Consider the following 23,375-nt stretch of genomic DNA (forward strand, 5'->3'; position numbering starts at 1 on the left):
TTAAATTTCTCTATTAGTTGGTACTCAGCTCTCCCTAACATAAATCACTCTTTTCATGTCTTCTACACTTCTTACATAATGTTGATCTTTATTTAATGTTGCCAACTTTCAAAAATGTGAGCAGGGAAGTCAAGTGTGTCATGATAGCAACAGATCTCTAGATAGCTAACAATATATGACCCACATATTATTGTACAACTCTCGCCATTAGTATGAGGTCTACACCATAGAGCAGATATTAGCTGTAGGGTACATACACCCCAATGTTCATAGCAGCATTATTTATGATACACTAGCCAAGATATGGATGCAGCCTAAGTGTCCATCAACAGAGGAATGGATAAAGAACGTGTAGTATATACATGTGTGCGTGTCTGTGTGTACACACAATGCACTACTACTCAGTCATAAAAATGAAAGAAATTTTGCCATTTGCAACAACACAGACGGGTTTGGAAGGTGTTATGCTAAGTGAAACAAGTCAGGCAGAGAAAGAGAAATACTGTAAGATATCACTTATATGTGGATTAAAAAAGAAACTAGTGAATACAACAAAAAAGAAACAAATTCAAGAGAGCACAAAGAGAACAAACTAGTGATCACCAGTGTGGAGAGGGAAGAGGGAAGGACAAGATGAGTGTAGAGGATTAAGATATATAAACTATTAGGAATAGAGTAAGCTACAGGGATATAGTGTACAACGTGGGGAATATAGCCAGTATTTTATAATAACTTCAAATAGAGTATAACTTCTAAAAATTGTGAATTACTGTATTGAACATCTATAGCTTATATAATCAGAGAAGGCAATGGCACCCCACTCCAGTACTCTTGCCTGGAAAACCCCATGGACGGAGGAGCCTGGTGGGCTGCAGTCCATGGGGTCGATAAGAGTCAGACGTGACTGAGTGACTTGTTTCACTTTTCACTTTCATGCATTGGAGAAGGAAATGGCAACCCACTCCAGTGTTCTTGCCTGGAGAATCCCAGGGACGGGGGAGCCTGGTGGGCTGCCGTCTATGGGGTCGCACAGAGTCGGACACGACTGAAGTGACTTAGCAGCAGCAGCAGCAGCTTATATAATGTTCTATGTCAACTAACTTCAAGTTAAAAGAAGAAAAAAACATTAATAATTGCAATTAGTACATGTTACCAATGCTAAATTTCCTGATTTTGATAAGTGATAATCATGTCGGTGCTGTTAAGAAATGCACACTGAAGAGTTTAGGGGTAAAAGGACATGATTCCAGTTTCCTCTCAAATGGTCAAGAGAGAGAGACAAAGAATGGGAAAAATATATAAACAATTCATATAATCTGAGTAAAGGGTATATGAAGATTCCTTGTCCTACTCATTCTTACAGCTTTTCTGTATATTTAAAATTAGATCAAAATAAAAAGTTCTAAAAAGTAAATCCACCTGCCTGTGAAGGAAACACAGGAGACACGGGTTCGATCCGTGGGTCGGGAAGATCCTCTGGAGAAGGAAATGGCAATACACTCCAGTATTCTTGCCTGGAGAATTTCATGGACAGAGGAGCCTGGCAGGCTACAGTCTGTAGAGTCACAAAGAGTCAGACATGACTTAGGGACTAAAACAACAAAAGCAACAAAAAAGGAACAATAGAATTTTTTATTTAAAATGTGAGATATTTTTAGCAGTGATGTTTCAATCCAGAAAGTATTCTCTCCCCACCTTCACCCCCACACATAGCCACTTAAAGATTTGCCCTTCTGTCCATAGACAAGGGAAAATGCCTATGAACATAGTACACTCCTGTGTTCAATAGTAATCTTAAATTGGGAATGGAACATGGAAAAAGGATGTAGGATATATCAGATTTCTGGTGTTTCAAGGCCCAGTGAGATCTTAATGGTAACCTCATAATCATTTAAACCAGTTACAAGGATTGTCCTCATTTTACAGATCATAGAGTTAAAAAGTTTAAATGAATCATTTAGTGCCCCCTCTCCCATGGAACACACTGTCATGGTAACAACTCTAGAAACAACAAGCCATATCTTCACCTAAGTTCATTGTAATGTTTGTGCCAGGCAGAGGAAAAGGGTTTCTTTTACCCTCCACCTACTTTTTCCAACTGCAAAGCTTCTCATGTAAATATCAACCCACATCTGATGCTTTAGATCAAGAAGGTGTCCCAGAATGGTCTAACTACCTGATCGTCTCATCTTTGGGAAGATATATCGTGAGAGTAAAACAATTTTCACTTGACATAAGCATTGTGACTTGTTGCTGTGCATTGGGCTCTTACTTTAATATCATTGTGCATAAGGACTTGCAGCTAGGAATTCTTTGAAAATACATGCAAATGGCTGGAAAAATTAGAGCAGAGTCTTGGATGCTGTTAAGTTAAAATCACAGTGAAAGACAAATGAGTGGCAATTTCAAGCACTTATGAGATTAATGATAGCTCCACATGTATGAAATAAAAATCTATTGTATAAAGGAAACTGAAAGGGGAGAATGATGCCTGATTCCTCTGGTCAGGTTGCTTGTAGTTCTAATGGGGATATGAGATAAACAGACCAAGGCAACAGCAACCAAATTGGTGGGATGAAGAGCACTAGTCCTAGAGATCTCAGCTTGAGTCCTGATGAGCATGCTAAGTCACTTCTGTCATGTCTGACCCTTTGTGACCCCATGAACTGTAGCCTGCCAGGTTCCTCTGTCCATGGGGTTCTCCAGGCAAGAATACTGGAGTGGGTTGCCATGATCTTCTGCAGGGGACCTTTCCAACCCAGGGATTGAACCTGTGTCTCCTGCGACTCCTGCATTGCAGGCAACAGCCTTTACTAATCTCAGTTCTCTTATTTGTACAATGAGGGGTTGATCAGATTCCCTTCTAACTCAAAATTGTTCTTTCAGTAGTGACATTATCAAATTCAATCTCTCAAGCAATGAAGACTTTGTTAGAAATTTGTTATATAGTGGAATAATTTTTTTAAATTACTAGTTTTATACAATATAAGGAATTATTTCTGAGATTTTTAAAGTTAAAGGTCAGGATCCTAAAGTTTTTAGTAATTTTTACTCTAAAAGACGAGAAACTCTTTGGATTCATATTTTTAGCTCATGCTGGCATTGGAGTCCTGAGTCATTCTATTTGAAAACAACATTGCTTTTTAAATGCCAGAGTATGAAATATTTATAAGGCATAGCTACAATGATTGAATAAGCTATTAATATAATACTAAACAAATAAAACAAGGTGCATGTTATCACAACCCTGGAGAAAGGAAGGGAATTTAAAAATGCAAATAAGCCAGAGGAGTCAGAAGCTCCCATGAGAGGTAGCAGAACAATAATTACAGTAGTGACGTTTTGAGAACTTGAGATTGGAGGGTGTGTGTGTGTGTGTGTGTGTGTGACTGCTCCTCCCCACAAACCAAAGAGAGAGTTGATAATTATGCCTGTAACTTCATAGTTTCATAGTTATGTCTTTGTATTACAGATTAAAAACTTTGATTTGCCTTTTGCTGATTTTTATGATACTGCTACTGCTTCTGCTAAGTCACTTCAGTCGTGTCCGACTCTGTGCAACCCCATAGACAGCAGCCCACCAGGCTCCCCCATCCCTGGGATTCTCCAGGCAAGAACATTGGAGTGGGTTGCCATTTCCTTCTCCAATGCATGAAAGTGAAAAATGAAAGTGAAGTCGCTCAGTTGTGTCCGACCCTCAGCGACCGGCTATTTTAACAAATTCTGATCTATAAAAATCCCTACTTACAAAACACATCACTTCTGGAATGATCATTTCTTTGCAATATTACTTTAAATAAACATCTAGCTTGGCACACAGTATGATTTGATCGTCAAGCACATTTACTGTTTAAAGTGAAGTGCAATCTTTTCTTGAAGAACCCCCAGATTGAACAAACAAACAAAACTCCCAGGCATCAAAAAAAGAACACCTTCAAAACTCAGAAATGCTAAAATACAGAATTGCTTAGTAAATTAATTATATAGAGATTTTCAAGACACATTATTTTAAAATAGCAATATATTAGGTCCATAAGGGCTTCGCCCATAGCTCAGTTGGTTAAGAATCTGCCTGCCAGTGCAGAAGATGTAAGAAATGTGTGTTCGATCCCTAGGTGGGAAGATCCCCTGGAGAAGGCAATGGCAACCTGCTCCAGTATTCTTGCCTGGAGAATTCCATGGACAAAGGAGCCTGGCAGGCTACAGTCCATGGGTTGCAAAGAGTCAGATGCAACTGAGCACGTGTGCACACACACAGATCTATAATCTCTTAGACACAACTCTGAAATGCAAAAGGCTAGGAAAACTAGGTTCCTTTACTTTATATGATGGCAAAACTTAAGGTGACCTGAACAAATTTGGAAGAAAACCTGACTTGAACTTATGTGATTCTATTTATAGTCTTATTTACTTCAGTTAGTATGAATTTTTATGCTTTTTTCTGCAGAAATATTAGTGGGTTTGATTACAGGGAATGGCACCTGCCTTCGCTGACTTGATATGCAACAAGCAGTAGACATGCTGTGTTACCTTTGTAAAATCCCCAAATTCTGAAGTTTGAAATCCACATGGCTACATGGATTTCAGCTGAGTGATTATAAATATAGTATTATGTAACATAATATAATAATATATTATAATATAGCTCTTTGAACTTCCATTGAATCCTTTATATAGATTTATACAAAATTTAAATAGACTTTTAAAAAATCAGTAGTTCACAGTAACACTGTAGATTTGTTTTATTTACAGATATTTCTCCCTTATGTCTTTCATCTCCTGAACAGTTGACTACAAAATGAATTTTTCAATATAAATCATATTTTCTTATGGGTTACTTTAGTTCCCCAAAATAACAGAAACCCATGATACTACCATTATATGATATATATGACTATATAACCAACTTTGGTCTCATTTTACAATAAAAATAACTTTAAATAGCTTAACATATGTATAAGATCATCTAATTAAAGGAGGAAGTTAATATCATGATATTAATGAAAACAAACTATAAAATCAAAAATATCTTATTTCTTAGAATCCAAAAGTTGTTCTTTGAGATTCAGCTGATATGGGAAAGAGATTTGCTCTCACCTTGTGAGGTCTTGCTTGCTGTTTCTATTATGATTCCAAAATGATTATTGTCACTATATAACCGGAGACTATTTTCATCATCCAAAAAAGAAACCCTCTACGCATTGGCAGTCATGCCTCATCCCCACTCCCTCTGGCCCCTGACAGCCTCTGATCTACCTTCTGTCTCTATACATTTGCCTATTCTGCACAGTTCTTAGAATCATGTAACATGTGTGTGGCCTCTGTGTCTCTGTGGCCTCTGTGTCTGGTTCCTTTCACTTAGCATATGGTTCCTAAGGTTTATCCATGGTGTAGCATGTATGGGTACTTCATGACTTTTTATGATTGACTAATACTCCATTGTTTGGCTATACCACATTTTGTTTATACATTCACCAGTTGAAGGACACTGGGATTATATCCATCTTTTGCCTATTATGAATAACACTACAATGAATATTCACGTACATGAATGTTTTTGTATGAACATATATTTTTAATTCTCTTGGATGTATCCCTAGGAGTGGAATTGCTGAGTCATGTGGTATCTATGTTTAAGTTTTTGAGGAAATAACAAACTGTTTCCCAAAACAGCTACCCCTCCTTTCTGTTTCATAAAATATTTTTGGTACGTTTTCTTCTTGGACTTTCATTGCTTCTTTAAAAATACATTTAAATCTTATCTTTATCCTGAACTTTGTTTTGAAATCAGAGGTGAAGTAAGACAACAAAGAATTTTTTCCCCCAAGTGGCTACCTATTCATCTGAGCATTGTCTTTTCATCATTGGTTAAAAATGTCATATATACTAATTTCTTATAGTAATTAATATCTAGTTTTTGACATTATACATTTTCTTTCATTATTGTCTATTTTATCTGATTGTCTATTTAGAAACCCAAACCATGTTGTTTTAATTATTTTAGCTTCCCATGTATTATAATTTTAGAAAAAGTTTTCAACTCATTACTTTATCCATTCTTCTTGATTTGATGAGTTCATTTGATACTAGGAGTTCTTGGGAGGGTGAAAAAAATCAAGTGAGTAAAAGTTTCCAGGGTGAAAGGAAGATGGTGTCACCTGCTTTGCTGGAGAAATTATGGAATATAATATTAATTTAAACATTAGCCCTTTTCAACCTTAGATCTTTCCTTCTTGTTGCCTCATCAGTTTGCCATCTAGGTGGTGAGTATCTTGGAAAAGGATGGTCCATCTAGATTTCAATAGTGTATCTTTCTTTCTTTCCACACTTTGCATATTAGGCAAATTATCCTAAATTTTTGCTTATGACTACATGATTTAGGTTTATGGCTTTGAATAGGTTCTTTTATTTTAGGACTCAATTCTCTGTGAATGATGAAACCAACAGTATGGAAAGGAATACATACAGTTTACTAAGCATTTACCTAAATATGAATAAGAATAATTTAATAATCTAGTGCACATGGTTTAGCTATTACATGCTGATTTATATGTGGATTATACCCAGATTATACCCAGAGGGACCCACAGTCCCTCTCCTCTTTCCTGAGAAGCAATATGGGGCCATTATTCATTTTTGAGCGGGCCAATTATTTAATGAAAATCATTGTATTTTACAAAGAAAACCTGATACTTGCACGTGAAAGAGATGAAACGGAGAGAGGCTGGACACAGGAAGGCCAGTTAAAATGTTGTTGGAACAAAGTGCTTTATGGCCTGGTGGTGGTAGGACGAAAAAGCCAGGGTTGAAAGAAAGACGGAAGGAAACTTGAAGGTAGATTCAAAGAAACTTGATGATTTGAGTTATTTGCAACTTGGAATATAGTACGTGGTGGTGTTACCAGTGCTTTTTTTCAGAACTTGCCTCTTCTAGGAGTGCTGTTTACAAGTCACTTCAGCCTTTTTCCCTTGTGCCCTGTCGCTTTCTAGTTTATAATGAATGTTACACTGTGCAACGCTGTTGCTTTCACAAAATGCCTTGTTGTTTGTGCTCGTGTGTGGCTGTTCCTACCATAGTCTATATGCTCCTCCAAGGCAGGGATTATTTTGCTTATTTCTTTGTATTTCATGGAATCTACTGCTGCTGTTCAGCCTACAACAGAGTTTTCATAAATATTGCTGACTGATAGGGTGACCTAGCGGGGAAAGAGAGTGTAAAATGAAGGGAACTGGTATAGCGCAGGAAGATTCAGGAAAATAGACTTGATTCCCATGTTTTTTTCTGATGACAAAAGTAGAAACAATCAAAGGAGACCCCCCTGTGTGAAGTGGATTCTTCTAGAGCAGACCACCCTGTCATTTCATCAAGTCTGGTCAGTGTCCCAGGGAGCCTTTTCTGCAGGCTACAACCTGGTACACAGCTCAGCACTGGGCCAAGGGCCTCCCACAGTCTTCATTAACACATGGGCAACACACACACACACACACACACACACACACACACACACACACACACAACTGGTTAAAAAAAAATGACCAAATTAAAAAAAAAAAACAAAAACTATGGCAAAGAAAGGAGCCTGTTTCTACATCTCAGTTTCTCAGCATCTGCGGCTGTCATCTGTTTTCGGTTTGGTGACTTCTATTAAGGCAAAGTGGCACATGCTGTCACAGGAATGGCTCCAGCTCACGCTCCCCAGCAGGTTACCGGGTACCCCCTGGTGTGCTGAGACATGATATGCTTTCTGCCAGTGGATGAGGTGCAGGGAAATCTCTGCTCAGCATTAATTTCTGGTTCCATACGGAAACAGACAAGCCATGGGCAGACATGTGAAATGCAGACAACAATGACTCCCTTAAAGAAGTTTGCCATTGATTTTATAAATAGCTATTCAGCATTCATAGATCCCTCACAGTGATTTTATTTCCCCGCGGAGGTTAAGATCGTTGGCCTGCTATCAAGAGGGTGACCTCTGGGCTGTGATCTTTCCTTGTGGTCTATTCGCATGCCCAGGCTGTTTCTCCAGAAGCCTGTCTGCAGCTGGGATCAAGCTGCCTGTGTTTGGAAGTGTGGCCCGTGGTCAGAGAACAAGATTGACTTTGCAACAAAATCAGTGGTTCTCAGGTGTGTTAGTACCAACTATGTGAAGTAACTACAATGATTTGTAAGTGGACCCTGGCCACTGAACTTGGTCTCTGGCAAACTTTGGGACAAATTCACATTTTTCTGCACTTTGAAGGAGTGTCTGGTAGAAGTTGTGGCAATGCATGTGAATCTTCTCCTGAATGCGTCTCACTAGACAATTGCAAAGTAATCTTGCAACACTTTTTCCTAGACTCAGAACCGTGGCTTTATGTCACTGACTTTGAGAGTGACCATGACTCTGCCCAATGCTGAAAAAATGAGGAGAAAACAAGGTGGACTCTGAGACTAGAGACTGCTAGATACATGGCACTCTCTCTTGGTGCCCTAAAGGCCACAAGGCAACATTAGGCTGTCAGAAGATAGGCAGTGGAGAGATATAGACAGGGCTCAGTCAGGCCCCTCTAATGATGTAAATCTGCTCTAGAAGGGTTGGTTGGGTAGCTTGGCCTTAGCTGTTTCTTAAAAGCAAGCAGAAACATTTTTGCCAAAATCGGAGAAAATGGGCTAAGCAGTCAATCTTAAAGAAAATCACCCTGAATACTCATTGGAAGGACTGATGCTGAAGCTCAAGCTTCAGTACTTTGACTACCTGATGTGAAGAGCTGACTCAATGAAAAAGCCCCTGCTGCCAGGAAAATTGAAGGCAAAAGGAAAAGGAAGTTGTAGAGGATGACATGGTTGGATGGCGTCATCCACTCAATGGACATGAGTTTGAGCAAACTCTGGGAGATGGTGAGGGATAGGGAGGCCTGGCATGCTGCAGTCCGTGAGGTCAAGAAGAGTTGGACACGGCTTGGTGACTGAACAACAACAATGAGAAATTGGGCTAAAGCCTGTCTACCGATGTTATGACAATGAACTTCATAAGATTTTTGGACTCCAAATGCTGAAGCTCTTCTAGGGACTTCCTGTACGCAGCTCAGATCCTTCAAATGAAGACTGCGATCCCACCACTTGCTTGATACTCATAGTGACTTGTCCAGCTTGCCTGATTGATCCCACTGTAGAGTCATTCACACCATTTTGACCACATGCAGGGAATTAAATTCTGTTTAAGTCCTTCTCTGTAAATCATGGAAAAAAAGACTGCTGTGGAGGCAGGGAGAACAAAGAAGGCTGCACTCGCAGTTGTACACAGCGGTAATGCAGATAAAATATGTATAGTGGACTGATGCTGAAGCTGAAGCTCCAGTACTTTGGCCACCTGATGCGAAGAGCTGACTCATTGGAAAAGACCCTGATGCTGGGAAAGATTGAGGGCAGGAGGATAAGGGGACAACAGAGGATGAGATGGTTGGATGGCATCACCGACTCAGTGGACACGGGTTTGAGCAAACTCTGGGAGATGGTGAAGGACAGGAAAGCCTGGCATGCTGCAGTCCATGGAATTGCAAAGAGTTGGACATGACTTAGCGACTGAATAACAAAACTATTATTCTTGACATCCTGGAGTGTCAAGTCAAGTGGGCCTTAGGAATCATCACTATGAAGAAAGGTAGTGGAGTCGATGGAATTCCAGCTGAGCTATTTCAAATCCTAGAAGATGATGCTGTTCAAGTGCTGCACACAACATGCTAACAAATCTGGAAAACTCATCTGTGGCCACAGGACTGGAAAAGGTCACTTTTCATTCCAATATCAAAGAAAGACAATGCCAAAGAATGTTCAAACTACTGCAAAATTGCACTCATTTCACATGCAACCAAAGTAATGCTAAAAATTCTCCAAGATAGGCTTCAATAGCACGTGAACCAAGAACTTCCAGATGTTCAAATTGGATTTAGAAAAGGCAGAGGGACCAGAGATCAAATTGCCAACATCTGTTGGATCATTGAAAAAATCAAGAGAATTCCAGAAGAACATCTACTTCTTCATTGACTATGCCAAAGCCTTTGACTGTGTGGATCACAACAAGCTGTGGAAAATTCTTCAAGAGATGGGAATGTAGACCACCTTACCTGCCTCCTGTGAAACCTGTATACAGATCAAGAAGCAATAGTTAGAACTGGATATGAAACAACTGACTGGTTCCAAATCAAGAAAGGAGTATGTCAAGGCTGTGTATTGTCACCCTGCTTATTTAACTTATATGCAGAGTACATCATGTGAAATGCTGGACTGGATGAAGCACAAGCTGGAATCAAGGTTGCCGGGAGAAATATCAATAACCTCAGATATGCAGATGAGACCACCCTTATAGCAGAAAGTGAAGAATTAAAGAGCTTCTTGATGAAAGTGAAAGAGGAGAGTGAAAAATCTGGCTTAAAACTCAACATTCAAAAAATGAAGATTATGGCATCTGGTCCCATCACTTCATGGCAAATATATGGGGAAACAATGGAAACAGTAACAGACTTTATTTTCGTGGACTCCAAAATCACTGCAGATGGTGATTATAGCCATGAAATTAAAAGACTCTTGCTCTTTGGAAGAAAAGTTATGACAAATCTAGACAGCATATTAAAAAACAGAGACATTCCTTTGACGACAAAGGTCCATCTAGTCAAAGCTATGGTTTTTCCATGATGTGAGAATTGGACCATAAAGAAGGCTGAATGCCGAAGAATTAATACTTTTGAACTGTGGTGTTGGAGAGGACTCTTGAGTCCCTTGGACTGCAAGGAGATCAAACCAGTCAATTCTAAAGGAAATCAATCCTGAATTTTCATTGGAAGGACTGATGCTGAAGCTGAAGCTCCAATACGTTGGTCACTTGATGCAAAGTGTCAATTCATTAGAAAAGATTCTGATATTAGGAAAGATTGAAGGCAGGAGAAGAAGGGGATGACAGAGGACAAGATGGTTGGATGGCATCACCAATTCAATGGATGTGAGTTTGAGCAAGCTCCTGGAGGTGGTGAAGGACAGGGAAGCCTGATGTGCTTGCAGTCTATGGGGTCACAAAGAGTTGGACAGGACTGAGCAACTGAACAACAACAACCATCAAAACTGTAAAGCTCTTCTGAGGTCATGTTCTCAAGGCTGATGTACCCCGCCCTCACTCCTGGGGATAACAGCCAGGCTCAAAGCTGCTGTCCTCTCTGAGAACTGCTCTCCATACTAGAGAATTGTCCCACCCAGGGTTTCATCTCCTCCCAAAGGATGAATTAAAACCAATGCTGCCTTCTGTAGGGATTCATAGGCCTGTCCCCTTTGCTTCATTTTGGAATAACTCTGAAGGGCCATGAAGCTCTAAAGCTCACCATGAAATCTGAGAACTTTACTTGTCACTTCACATAGATCACCATCTCCCTATGACTGATCCTACCTTATTTTTTTTTTAACTTCCTGATAGGTGTCTCTTCTGAGAACATTCTGCATGCAACATTCCATTTTTAGACATCTTTTAGATTTTCAGTGAACTCAGTTGAAGATGATTGGTACCAAGAATGGTTATAGGAAATAGACTCTAAGAGAAAAATTATTTGCTGGCTCATTAGCAGTGAGGACCCCATTACTACATACAGGTAGAATATATACAGTCCCTGCCATGTTGTCCTGGCATAACTATTAAAACTTTCTCTGGTGTAAACTGGATCGGGATATTAGTGGAAGAAGATATACTGGCTGGTTCCACATATTGACTGGTATTGAGAAGTATGACAGAAATTGTAACTATAAGGACTTTGGAATTGGATGACTATTGCTTGGCACCATCGATTCATTGAAGAGGGATAATGACAACCTGTCTGCCTGCAATGCAGGAGACCTGGGTTCGATCCCTGGGTTGGGAAGATATCCTAGTGAAGGAAATGGCACCCCACTCCAATACTCTTGCCAGGAAAATCCCATGGATGGAGGAGCCTGGTAGGCTACAGTCCGTGGGGTCGCCAAGAGTTGGACATGACTGAGCGACTTCACTTCACTTTAATGACAACCTTAGGATGATTAATTACCAATTCAAGGCAGAACATAAAAATTAGAGGCACTCTTTGGCAGCCTTCAGGGAAATCCTAATCTCTTACAGGTGGAGGGTAAACAAGAGGAGAACCAAGTTCAGGAATTAATCACAAGAGTACTGGAGCTTCAGAGAAGGTTGAACTCCCATCCTGGTGATTCTCTGGAGCCAGTGTTGGGGCCAAACTGGGAGAGGAGTGGAATCCTGAAACTTGGGCTGAGGATACCTGGGTAAATGCAGTTGTGAACTTTGAAATCTCTAATTCCCTGAAATTTGCTGGGTTTACTGAAATGATGCATCTTCCTTTATTAGAAGATGGTGCCTCTGCTTTGCTTGAGGATCTTGCAGAAGACTCAACAATGAGGAAAGTGCTTGCCTCTTCCCCAGTATCCACCCTCCCTTTCCTTTCTGGTGATCAAACAAATGTCTGGTAAGACAACATCTCTTACCACACATTCCAGCAACCACATTCTTTGGTATTTACCAAAAGAAGTTGAAAACTTATGCCCACACAAAAATTTGTATCAGATGTATGTAGAAACTTTGTTCACAATTGCCAAACTTGGAAGAAACCAAGATATCCTGCAGTAGTTAAGTGGCTAAATAAATAATGATACATCCAGTCAATGGAAAGTTATTCAGCACTAAAAAGAAATGTACATGGAATTCTCCAGGCCGGAATACTGGAGTGGGTAGCCTAGCTATCAAGTTATGAAAAGACATGGAGGAATCTTAAATGGCTATGACTAAGTGAAAGAAACCAGTCTGAAAACCAGAATATCCTATATGATCCCAACTATATGACATTCTGGAAAAAAACAAAACTATGGTGACAATAAAAAGATCATTGTTTTCCTGGTACCAGGGGTTGGTGAGCAGGGGGAGTTAGAATGGATAGCCAGAGAACAGAGGATTTTTAGAGCAGAAAAATATTTTGCACAAAACCATAGAATTTACAATACCAAGAGTAAAACCTAAGCTAAACTATGGACTTTTGTTATTAAGATGTGCCAATATAGGTTCAATAATAGTAGCAAGTTGATTACTCTGGATCTCTTTCACTCTGGAAAATGCAGCAATTCTTCTTTACTGGAATCTTCTTGTATTCTGAGGTACAAGTTTGCCTTTCCTGCCAACAGAAACTCTGCCAGCACCACTATCAGAGTACTTACAGAGCGTTTGATTTAACACTGTCTTGGACCAATGGCCCTAATTTACAGCAAAGGCTATGCACCTTTGAGTTCATGATTATGGATCCACTGGGCCCATCATACATGGAGGTTGCTGACCTGAGAGTGATGTCCTGGCCTTTTAAATACACAATGAGATGCCAGCTGGGAGATAATATCATCTGAGGATGGGGTATCATCCTCCAAAATGAATCATGCAATCTCAGCTTAGGCTCTGTGGGTGGAGATGTCTTAGTCCTCAGAGGGACAATGTCTATAGCGGGAACAGTAGGAGCACAGCAAACTTGAAATTATGGTTGACATCTGGTCTCGCCAGGTTTATTTTGCCAAGAGACCAACAAAAGAGAGGGAGGGGAGAGAAAGAGAGAACTGGTGGAGGGAAAAGAAAAAGTCCTTGCCAGTACTTTCCTCAGTGGTCCAGTCATTGAGACTTTGCCTTCCAATGTGGGGACACAGGTTCGATCCCTGGTCAGAGAATGAAGATTCAGCAGGCCATGGGGGTGCAGTCCTAAATTAAAAAAAAAAAAAGCAAAAATCCTTGCCTCTCCCCTCCCTGCCCAATGGGTCTGTGCTGCTGCTAGGAGCATCTGGCAGACCTGCAATGTCAGCAACAGCAGTGGGGGAGCCGTGGCTCGGGGCCAGCGGGAGGCCGGCTGCATGGGTGAGGGCCTGGCAGAAGCCGGAAGGACTGGAAGCAAATTGTTGCATCTTGCACAGAGATTTGGTAACTAAAGTTTAGGACCTGTGTGGCAAGGAATGAGTAGCTAAAAATCCTCTCGAAACTGCTGTTGGATTCTGAAATGAATGTGTTTATGGAACATTGGCTGAAGTGAAAAAGAGTTAAGATTGTTACAGGGCTGTTTATTTGTGGCCCATGTGTCTGCTGCATGGACGGACCCTTTTATAGTGAAGCAGAAGAATCTGGACTCTGCGTGCCCCTGCCAGGCCACCTGCCCCCAGTACATTTGGATTAAAGTTTGGGCCCTTCTGCTTGGAGTCAAGCCAGGCACCAGCCTGCTCCTCTGCCGTTGCCTCCATGTCCCCACGTAAGCCCAGTCTCCGCTGTCCTTGACACTCTTGAACTTGGGACAGTCTTTCTCTTTCTTTGTCTTTCTCTTGGGACAGTCTTTCTCTTTCTACCATGCTTTGGTGTGTAGCGGCTTTTGTTGAAGGTCTGGGGATGAAGGAGAATGACAGCAGAATAGCTGATGACTTGAAGCCCCTCAGAGAGTATCCTTGCCTGTGGTCTTTGCCAGTGGCCGTACAGCTGGGCCTCTTCTGCTTTGAGTTCTTGTCATGTTCTCTTCTGTCTCCTGTTCCCGCTCTGAACTGTAGTCCATCCTCACACCATCCTCGGGGGCTACTGTCAAGCAGTTGGCCAAAACTCCCGGCTTCCAGCATGGCTGGTCCTTCGTGGGATTAGGAGACTCTAATTAGTTCCTTCACTCCGTTCAAAGTCCCTTGTGTAGTGGGACTCTGAAAGCAACACGTCACTCCAAGCAGGTTCCTAACTCTCAGAGTGCAACAGGAGTCCTTGATATCTGGCTCTTCCTTTGATGTTTTCTCTGATCAGTTTTCTTTCTCCATTTCTGGGAGATGGAGGTGTTGAACCCTCCAGTTTATACAAGCTAACTTCCATGGACCTGTGTGGGACAAAACGGGAGACCTTTGATCTAGCATCTCCCTTTCAACATCTCATTCAGAGCCTAGAACAACTATCTATCTATCTATCTATATGTATATGGGCTTCCCGGGTAGTGCTAGTGGTAAAGAACCCACCTGTCAATGCAGGAGATACCAGTTCGATACCTGGGTTGGGAAGATCCCCTGGAGAAGGGCATGCAACCCCGCTCCAGTATTCTTCCCTGGAGAATTCCGTGGACAGAGGAGCCTGGTGGGTTACAGTCTATTGGGGTTGCAAAGAGCTGGACACAACTGAAGAGACTTAGCATGTACATAGGTACAGATATAGATATAAGTGTAGGTATAAATACAGGTATAGATGGATATATGCAAGAGTCTTCATTTTAGTTCAGGTTGTAGTAAAAAAAATGAAAAGTATTTAATTGTCCATCAATACAGGAAGAATGGATTAGATTACAGTGCATAAAGTAATAAAGTACCATGCAACCTCTAAAAACAATGATGAGTCTCTATGTTTGCTTATCCTGAATAATGTCAATGATTTGCTATAAATTGAAAATACATTTTCTAAATCAAAAGGTAGAACAGGATTTTTTTTAAAAAAGGTGTCTCTTCTCTCTCTTTCAATGTAGCAATAGCTAGATAAATATAGGAAAAAGAAAGAAAAGGCCCCAAGCTGCTTCTGGGTGGTGGAATGTGTCTTTTTTTGTTTTTCATATTTTTGAGTAAAAACATTTACAAATATATAGTAAAATATGAAGCCAACTGGTAAAAACAAAGGGATCAAGTTAAATATTCTCTCAGTTCAGTTCAGTTCAGTTCAGTCGCTCAGTCGTGTCCGACTCTTTGCGACCCCATGGATCGCAGCACGCCAGGCCTCCCTGTCCATCACCAACTCCCAGAGTTCACTCAGACTCAGCGTCCATTGAGTCAGTAATGCCATCCAGCCATCTCATCCTCTTTCGTCCCCTTCTCCTCCTGCCCCCAATCCCCCCCAGCATCAGAGTCTTTTCCAATGAGTCAACTCTTGGCATGAGGTGGCCAAAGTACTGGAGTTCCAGCTTTAGTATCATTCCTTCCAAAGAAATCCCAGGACTGATCCCCTTCAGAATGGACTGGTTGGATCTCCTTGCAGTCCAAGGGACTCTCAAGAATCTTCTCCAACACCACAGTTCAAAAGCATCAATTCTTCGGGGCTCAGCTTTCTTCACAGTCCAACTCTCACATCCATACATGACCACTGGAAAAACCATAGCCTTGACTAGATGGACCTTTGTTAGCAAAGTAATATCTCTGCTTTTCAATATGCTATCTAGGTTGGTCATAACTTTCCTTCCAAGGAGTAAGCGTCTTTTAATTTCATGGCTGCAATCACCATCTGCAGTGATTTTGGAGCCCCAAAAAATAAAGTCTGACACTGTTTCCACTGTTTCCCCATCTATTTCCCATGAAGTGATGGGACCAGATGCCATGATCTGGCATATTCTCTAGATACTTTCAAATTTTCTTATTCTGAGAATGGGTATTTCCATATGAGGAACAAATACAATTTTTAAAATCTGCGGTGATTAAAATAATTCCTGGAGTACTTTAAGCACTTGCAATGTGTAAATCTTATCCAAAAATTTAATTGTATCATTTAGTGCATTCTATTGCTTCTTATATTCTTTTTTATTATGATGATGTTTGAAGATGTTCCTTAATTTGAAAGTATTAGTGAAATTAAAAATTTTCTCTAAAAACTTTAATGATTAACTGTATACTTACATGACTCATTCTTTCTTGATTTGTTTAATATCTAGCTGAGCACATATAGGGTATTTAACAATCTTCATTCAACCAGCAAATTCACACAGCATTTCTGTGATCCAGGTGGGGCTCAGGTAGGAAGAGGCTGCCCCCAGCACTGCGCCCATGGATCAGCAGTCTCCTCCTGCTGCTTTTACCACGGGTAGTAGCCTTGCTGCATGATGGCTGGAGGTCTGGGGCCACTACGGCTTGCTTGTCTAACCTCTTCGTGTCCAATCTAGGATCACCGTGTTTAACAGATAAGCAGGGGGCATGAGGAGATAGACAGGACTAGTCTTTCAGGAGTATATCCATCAATGACATCATTCACCCCCTACTACAGGTTTTTGTCACTTTCTCTGACCACCGGACTATCCGGCTTTGATCCATCGTAAACCTGTGGAATCCAACATCTAGCCCTCTGACCCATGCTGTTCAACCCACAGTCTTCCAAAAATACTGTTTTGGCCCTTTAAGAAACTGAATTAGCTCTTTCAGATCAAGACAAGAGTCCACTTATTTCACAGAAGCAGTAATTCAGTTATACTTGTCCTGGTGGCCTAAAAAAGTCATCGCTGCTTCCAGAGGTGCCTGATTTACTCCTTGGATGTAATTTATGTACTGGGAAAATCTGATTTGCTGAGTCTTTGTTCTGTGAGGCTCAGAAGCAGGTCAACATTGAGAATTCACGGCATGACCTTGGAATTTGTGGCAAGGGCACAGCACCACTCGAAATAGAAATAATAAAGCCTCCACATTCTGGAAAGGATCTTGGGATGCATTTTTCTTGTTCAATTTTGCAACTCTTGATCCAAAGAAGAGTTTCTCCAACATGAGGCCACTGCCAGCTTAGCAATTCATTCCCACAGTATCTAATGTAACTTAATCGCCATGTGACAGTTGCTAAAGAAAAAACTGATAGTAACGACCCACACCAGAACCCGCTCTTATTTCTACTGCACGGTCCCTTTCCTTTCATTCATCCTCTTGTGCTTGTTTTCAACCTGTCCAGGGGATGTTAAAGATGTGCAGTTAAATGTGTATCATTTCTTAGGTGAGGAATGTTCTCATTTCTTACTTTGCCAAAAGTGACTGACAAAGTACAAAACAGGAGGAGATGAAAAGGTTGTAGTTTGTCACCAGAGAGTCATTTCTCAGGGACCCTTTTTCCCTCAATCTCCTCCTCGACTCTGTCCTTCCCTCATTTAGCCTTGATTTTAGTGTTGGGTTTTTTTTGTTGTTGTTGTTAGTTAATGGATGGTGTTTTTTGAATTAGGCATTATAAGGAAGCATGAAAAAAAAAATAATGTGAAGTCCCTACTCTTAGAATGCCTATAATCAAAGAGGTCTGTACCCTGTAATATTTTCCCTTTCTCTTTTGAACATTTTAAGAATAGTCACTCAACTGTCCTCCTCTCTTTTGTGGGTCTACTGGGGGACAGTAAGATGATCACATCTTATTTCTCATCAAGAGAAAGTGAAATAATTGTGAAATTTTAAAAAATGTTACTTACCAGCAGCTACATTTGAATCAGGCAGACTCTCAAAACTTTGGGACTGAAAACTTAGATGACAGGGAATTTTGAGCAGCATGGTCAACACTGGGGAGCTGGTAACATTTTTTAAGCCAGAAAACTCCAAATTAGGCATTCTGTGGTTTTGTCACCAGGCTGTATGCTGACAAAATGGATTTCTGAGTTAGGTGGTTCTCCATTTGGGGCAATCAAGAATGTTTAGCAATCTGGACTTTCCAGAACTCCAGTGATAAGCTGACTACTCCAGGCAGGAGGCTGGAATACTAAGATCCAAGGTATGCAGGACCTGCTGGTGCTGAGCAGGGCACAAGGTTCAGGATGTGGTTCCCAGCCTTTCAACTATCTCAGGAAAACAGAAACCACAGTGTGCCCTTTTCTGGCCCTGTAGGCTGGAAAATGGGCTTCCCTGGTAGCTCAGATGGTAAAGAATCTGCCTGTAAAGAAGGAGACCTGAGTTTGATCCCTGAGTCGGGAAGATCCCCCAGAGAAGGGAATGGCAACCCACTCCAGTATTCTTGCCTGGAGAATTCTATGGACACACCATGGGGCTGCAAAGATTTGGACACAACTGAGTGACTAACACTTTCACTTTCAGGTTGGAGAATGTATGTATGGGAACATTTTCTACACCTTCTACTTCATTTTTCCCATGGCTTATGTGCATTTGGACACTGTCCTTGGGTTAACAGATAAAATCCTTTTTCTATCTCCAGGAAACTCAAGGGCAATCCATATAACTCTTTGATTTCTTTATGGTGCTTCGCATGTAGTAAATGCTCAAAAATAGGCTTGTTGATTAAAGCAGTAATTGGACAAATAAAATCTGGAGAAAGAAAATACCCTTCTTTTACCTTTTTCAATTTAATGTTTATTTTACACTGGGGTGTAGTTGGTTTTCAACGTTGTGTTAGTTTCAAGTGTGCAGCAAAATGATGCAGTTATACGTATACACTTGTTCTTTCTTTTTCAGTTTCTTTTCCCATATAAGTCATTATAGAATATTGAGTAGTGTTTCCTATGTATTACAGTAGGTCCTTGTTGATTATCTATTTTATATGTAGTAGTGTTTGTATGTTAATCCCAGACTCTTAATTTATCCCTTCCCCATTTAGCTTTCCTCTTTGGTAACCATAAAGTTGTTTTGAAGTCTGTGAGTCTGTTTCTGTTCCGTAAATAAGTTGATTTGTCCCATCTTTTTAGATTCCACATATAAGTGATAGTATGTGATATTTGCCTTTCTGTGTCTGACTTAGTATTTCACTTCGTATGATAACCTCTAGATCCATCCATGTTGCTCTTTCATAGCTTGAAGATATCATCATCCTCTCCATTGTTGTTGTCAGTCACTCAGTCTTGTCTGACTCTTTGTGACCCATGAACTGCAGGACAGCAGGCCTCCCTGTCCTTCACTGTCTCCCGGAGTTTGCTCAGTCTAATGTCCACTGAGTCAGTGATGACATCCAACCAGCTCATCCTGTTCCCCCTTCTCCTCCTGCCCTCAACGTTTCCCAGCATCAGGGTCTCTTCTAATGAGTTGGCTCTTCACATCAGGTGGCCAGAATATTGGAGCTTCAGCTTCAGCATTAGTCCTTCCAATGAATATTCAGGGTTGATTTCCTTTAGGATTTAGTTTCCATTTAGTTCAATCCTCTGTGTACATTTTCCTTTCTTATTGACACTTACAAGTTAGTGACTATGCTTTGAAGTAGTAAGGAGACTAATGAAGAGATGGGTGACCCCTGCCACATTTAGGTTTGTTGAATATTGCAAACTGCTTTGAGTTCAGAATGACCCAGAGCATGTTTGGCAAAGCACTTTTCCTCAATGTTTTAAGAGCATGTGCCTTAGATGGAAATTTAATCTGCATGTTCATTTACATGTAACTCATCAAAATATTTTAAACAGTGCTTTGAAGTCTGCAGAGCCTTTTCAATCCATCTTATGGAAACTTTTCAAGGTTTTCTCGGGAAACTGTGTTTGGCTAAGATCAGGCATACTGGATACCAAAAGCTGCTTACACTCCAAATATGTCATGTTGATTTAAATCCCATACCTTATACTCATAGGTGCTCCATTACTGTACCAACCCATTTCTTCATTTCTAAATTTATGTCATTCATTAAACTCTACAGAGAGAGGGACAATAATTGAAACTTGGTGGACCAAAGCTTAACATAATCAGTTTTTGATGGCATTGGAATGAGGAATAAAAGTGCCATGGACAATTCAAACTGGCCAAAAAGAGAAAAAAATTCATTTGGTTTGAGAATGACTAGTGTCTCTACTAAATGATGAAAGTCAATATTCCTAGAAACATTTGTTTAGTTTGTTAGATCTGTAAAATATTGACAATTTTTTGGTAGATGGTGGCATGATCATGTTTGCGTTTTGGACAGGAATTTGTCGCAGTAGTGGAGAATGGATTCGTGGATCGGTTTTGTTTTAAATTAATTTTTGTTGAAGTATAGGTGGTTTACAATACTATGTTAGTTTCTGCTGTACAGAAAAGTACATGTATGCTATATGTATCCATATATCCCCTCTCTTTTGGATTTCCTTCCCATTGAAGTCACCACAGAGCGTTGAGTCGAGTTCCTTGTGCTATACAGCAGATTCTTATCAGCTATCTCTTTTATACATGGTAGTGTACATATGTCCGGAGAAGGCAATGGCAACCCACTCCAGTAATCTTGCCTGGAAAATCCCATGGACAGAGGGGCCTGGTGGGCTGCTGTCTATGGGGTCGCACAGAGTCGGACACGACTGAAGCGACTTAGCAGCAGGAGCAGCAGCAGCAGTGTATATATGTCAATCCCAGTCTCCCAGTTCATCCCACCTCCCCACTTCTTCTCTTGGTAACCTTATGTTGACCTCTACATCTGTGCCTATTTCTGCTTTGTAAATAAGTTCATAGGTACCATTTTTCTAGATTCCACATATCAGTGATATTATGACATGTTTTTCTCTTTCTGACCTACTTCACTGTGTGTGAGAGTCTCTAAGTCCATGTGGATGCCTCATTTAAATGCAGTAGTCTAGATGGTGAGGTGGAAAGGCAGACAGAGAGATTCAAGGAACATTTAGAAAGTCAATTACCAGGACTGGAGAATGATTGGCTAGGTTGAGTGAGCAGGTGCATGGCAGTGATAATAGGAAGAAGAGGAGGTTTAGGATGGCAGAGAGATACTGAACTCAATTTCAGACATATCAATTGAAACATTGAAAAGTAAGGAGGTATTGAACTTAGGATTCTGAAGCTATGGGGGCAGATTTGGGCTGGATAAAAATTTGTCAGATACCAACTCATAGCTGGGTAGCCACAAGTGAGAAGAGAGTGCACTTACCTGGGAAGGTTAGCAGACCAAGTTTGTAATTGTGGAGACAGAAAGAGATGGAGGAGGACGTGGCCCAGGAAAGGGAGCACATTTTAAGCTGAGGAAAAGGAGCTTGCTTTGAGAAAGGAGGAAGTGAAGAGGGTTGAGATGGGATTTTTCAGGGGAAAAGGATAGGGACAGGGTTGAGAACTGGGTCCAGACTAGGTGGAGTTCTGGCATGTGGGAGAGAGAGCACATTCTCTGAGACCAGAGAGAAGATGAGAGAAAGGAAGGAAGAATAATTTTAAAATGTATGCATATGTATGTACGAGCGTGTTCGCCTTAATTTTCTCAAGTGGTAGATGATGTGGTTGGTCAACACCTATAAATATGAGCATGCTTGAAAGGTGAGAAAGCTTGAGGAGAATAATGAGTAGTAAATACATATCAATATGTAATAAAACATATATGTGATATTTGCTCAGGGAAATAATAGGCAACTGGCCCAGCACAGGCAAAAGACCTTGAACTAGTCATTAGCGGTGACTCTTTCTATTACAAGTGACAAAAAGTTTACCAAGTCTTAAGAAAAAACACAGAAAATGATTAGATGGGAAACAGTGTCCTCAGTAATCTTCAGTCTCTGCTCCTGTCTGAGTTGTTCTAATTCTAAAGCAGGTGGTCCTCTGTTTCAGATTTTCATTCTGTTTGGAAGGATGTGGATTGATTTTGAGATGATGGAGTGTATTTAAGATTTTTACATGGAACACTTCTCATAAGTAGCATATTTCAGAGTTTGACCATGCAGATAAGTAAATTAAAGTACAGATGGAAGTAGAGCGAACTGAGGAAGCCAAGGAAGTGTGAGTCTGGGGTCAGGAATCCTTACAAGGACACATTCAGGGTGATGCTGGAATACTCTGAAATACTTGAATGAAAAGGAGTGACTGGGAAATTGCTGGATGACAGGAACAAGAAGAGATGGTACATGCCATAAACCGATGGCATAAGAAAGTGTCAGTTGCTCAGTCATGTTCGACTCTTTGCTATCCCATGGTCTGTCCATGAAATTGTCCAGGCAAGGATACTGGAGTGAGTAGCCATTCCCTTCTCCAGGGGATCTTCCCAACGCTGCGATCTAACCCAGGTCTCCTGCATTGCAGGCAGATTCTTTACTGTCTGAGCTAGCAGGGAAGTATAAGCAGATGGCTATTTTTTCCCCAATGAGGAAAAGGATTAAGTTTGAAGGAGGGCTAGGAGTTAGGAGGATGATAACTTTCAAGTGATAGAAATCCAAGTCCAATTAGTTCAGGTTAAGAAGAATTTATTACATGTGGCCAAACTGAGGGTGTGAGTAGATGAAGTTGCTCCTGGGTGATCAGAATCAAGGATGTCCCCGCCAATGGCACTGTCTTTCTCTACCACTCATTTTGCATCTCTTCACCTTTGGCTTCTAGTCTCATATTTTTCAGCTTTGCTATGGAAGAAGAACTCTCTCTCTTCTCTTAGCTCTAATGTGAAGATTTGGGGGAGAGAACTCAGGCATAGCCCAGTTGGGTGCCCACTGTTATGTCTAATACTGTGGCCAGTAATGTGGGAGAGGCTATGATTGGCCCACTTAGGATCACGAGTCCAACCATGGACCAATCACTGTGCCTAGGGAGGTGGGACCTGTAAGACTGCTTTCATAATAAATGCCCAACCTCTTACCTTGGCCTGTAGATGGTAGTACCAGCAGATTTCTTGCCAGCTCTTCAGCTATGTCTCCATTCCTGCCACACAGGTCTCCCTGCCTTTCCTTAAATGCATCAAATGTGCTTCTGGATCAGGATCTCTGCCTCTGCTGTCCCACAGAAATACT

The sequence above is a fragment of the Bos indicus genome, chromosome 9, assembly GCF_029378745.1.
Source record: "Bos indicus isolate NIAB-ARS_2022 breed Sahiwal x Tharparkar chromosome 9, NIAB-ARS_B.indTharparkar_mat_pri_1.0, whole genome shotgun sequence".
NCBI lineage: Eukaryota > Metazoa > Chordata > Mammalia > Artiodactyla > Bovidae > Bos > Bos indicus.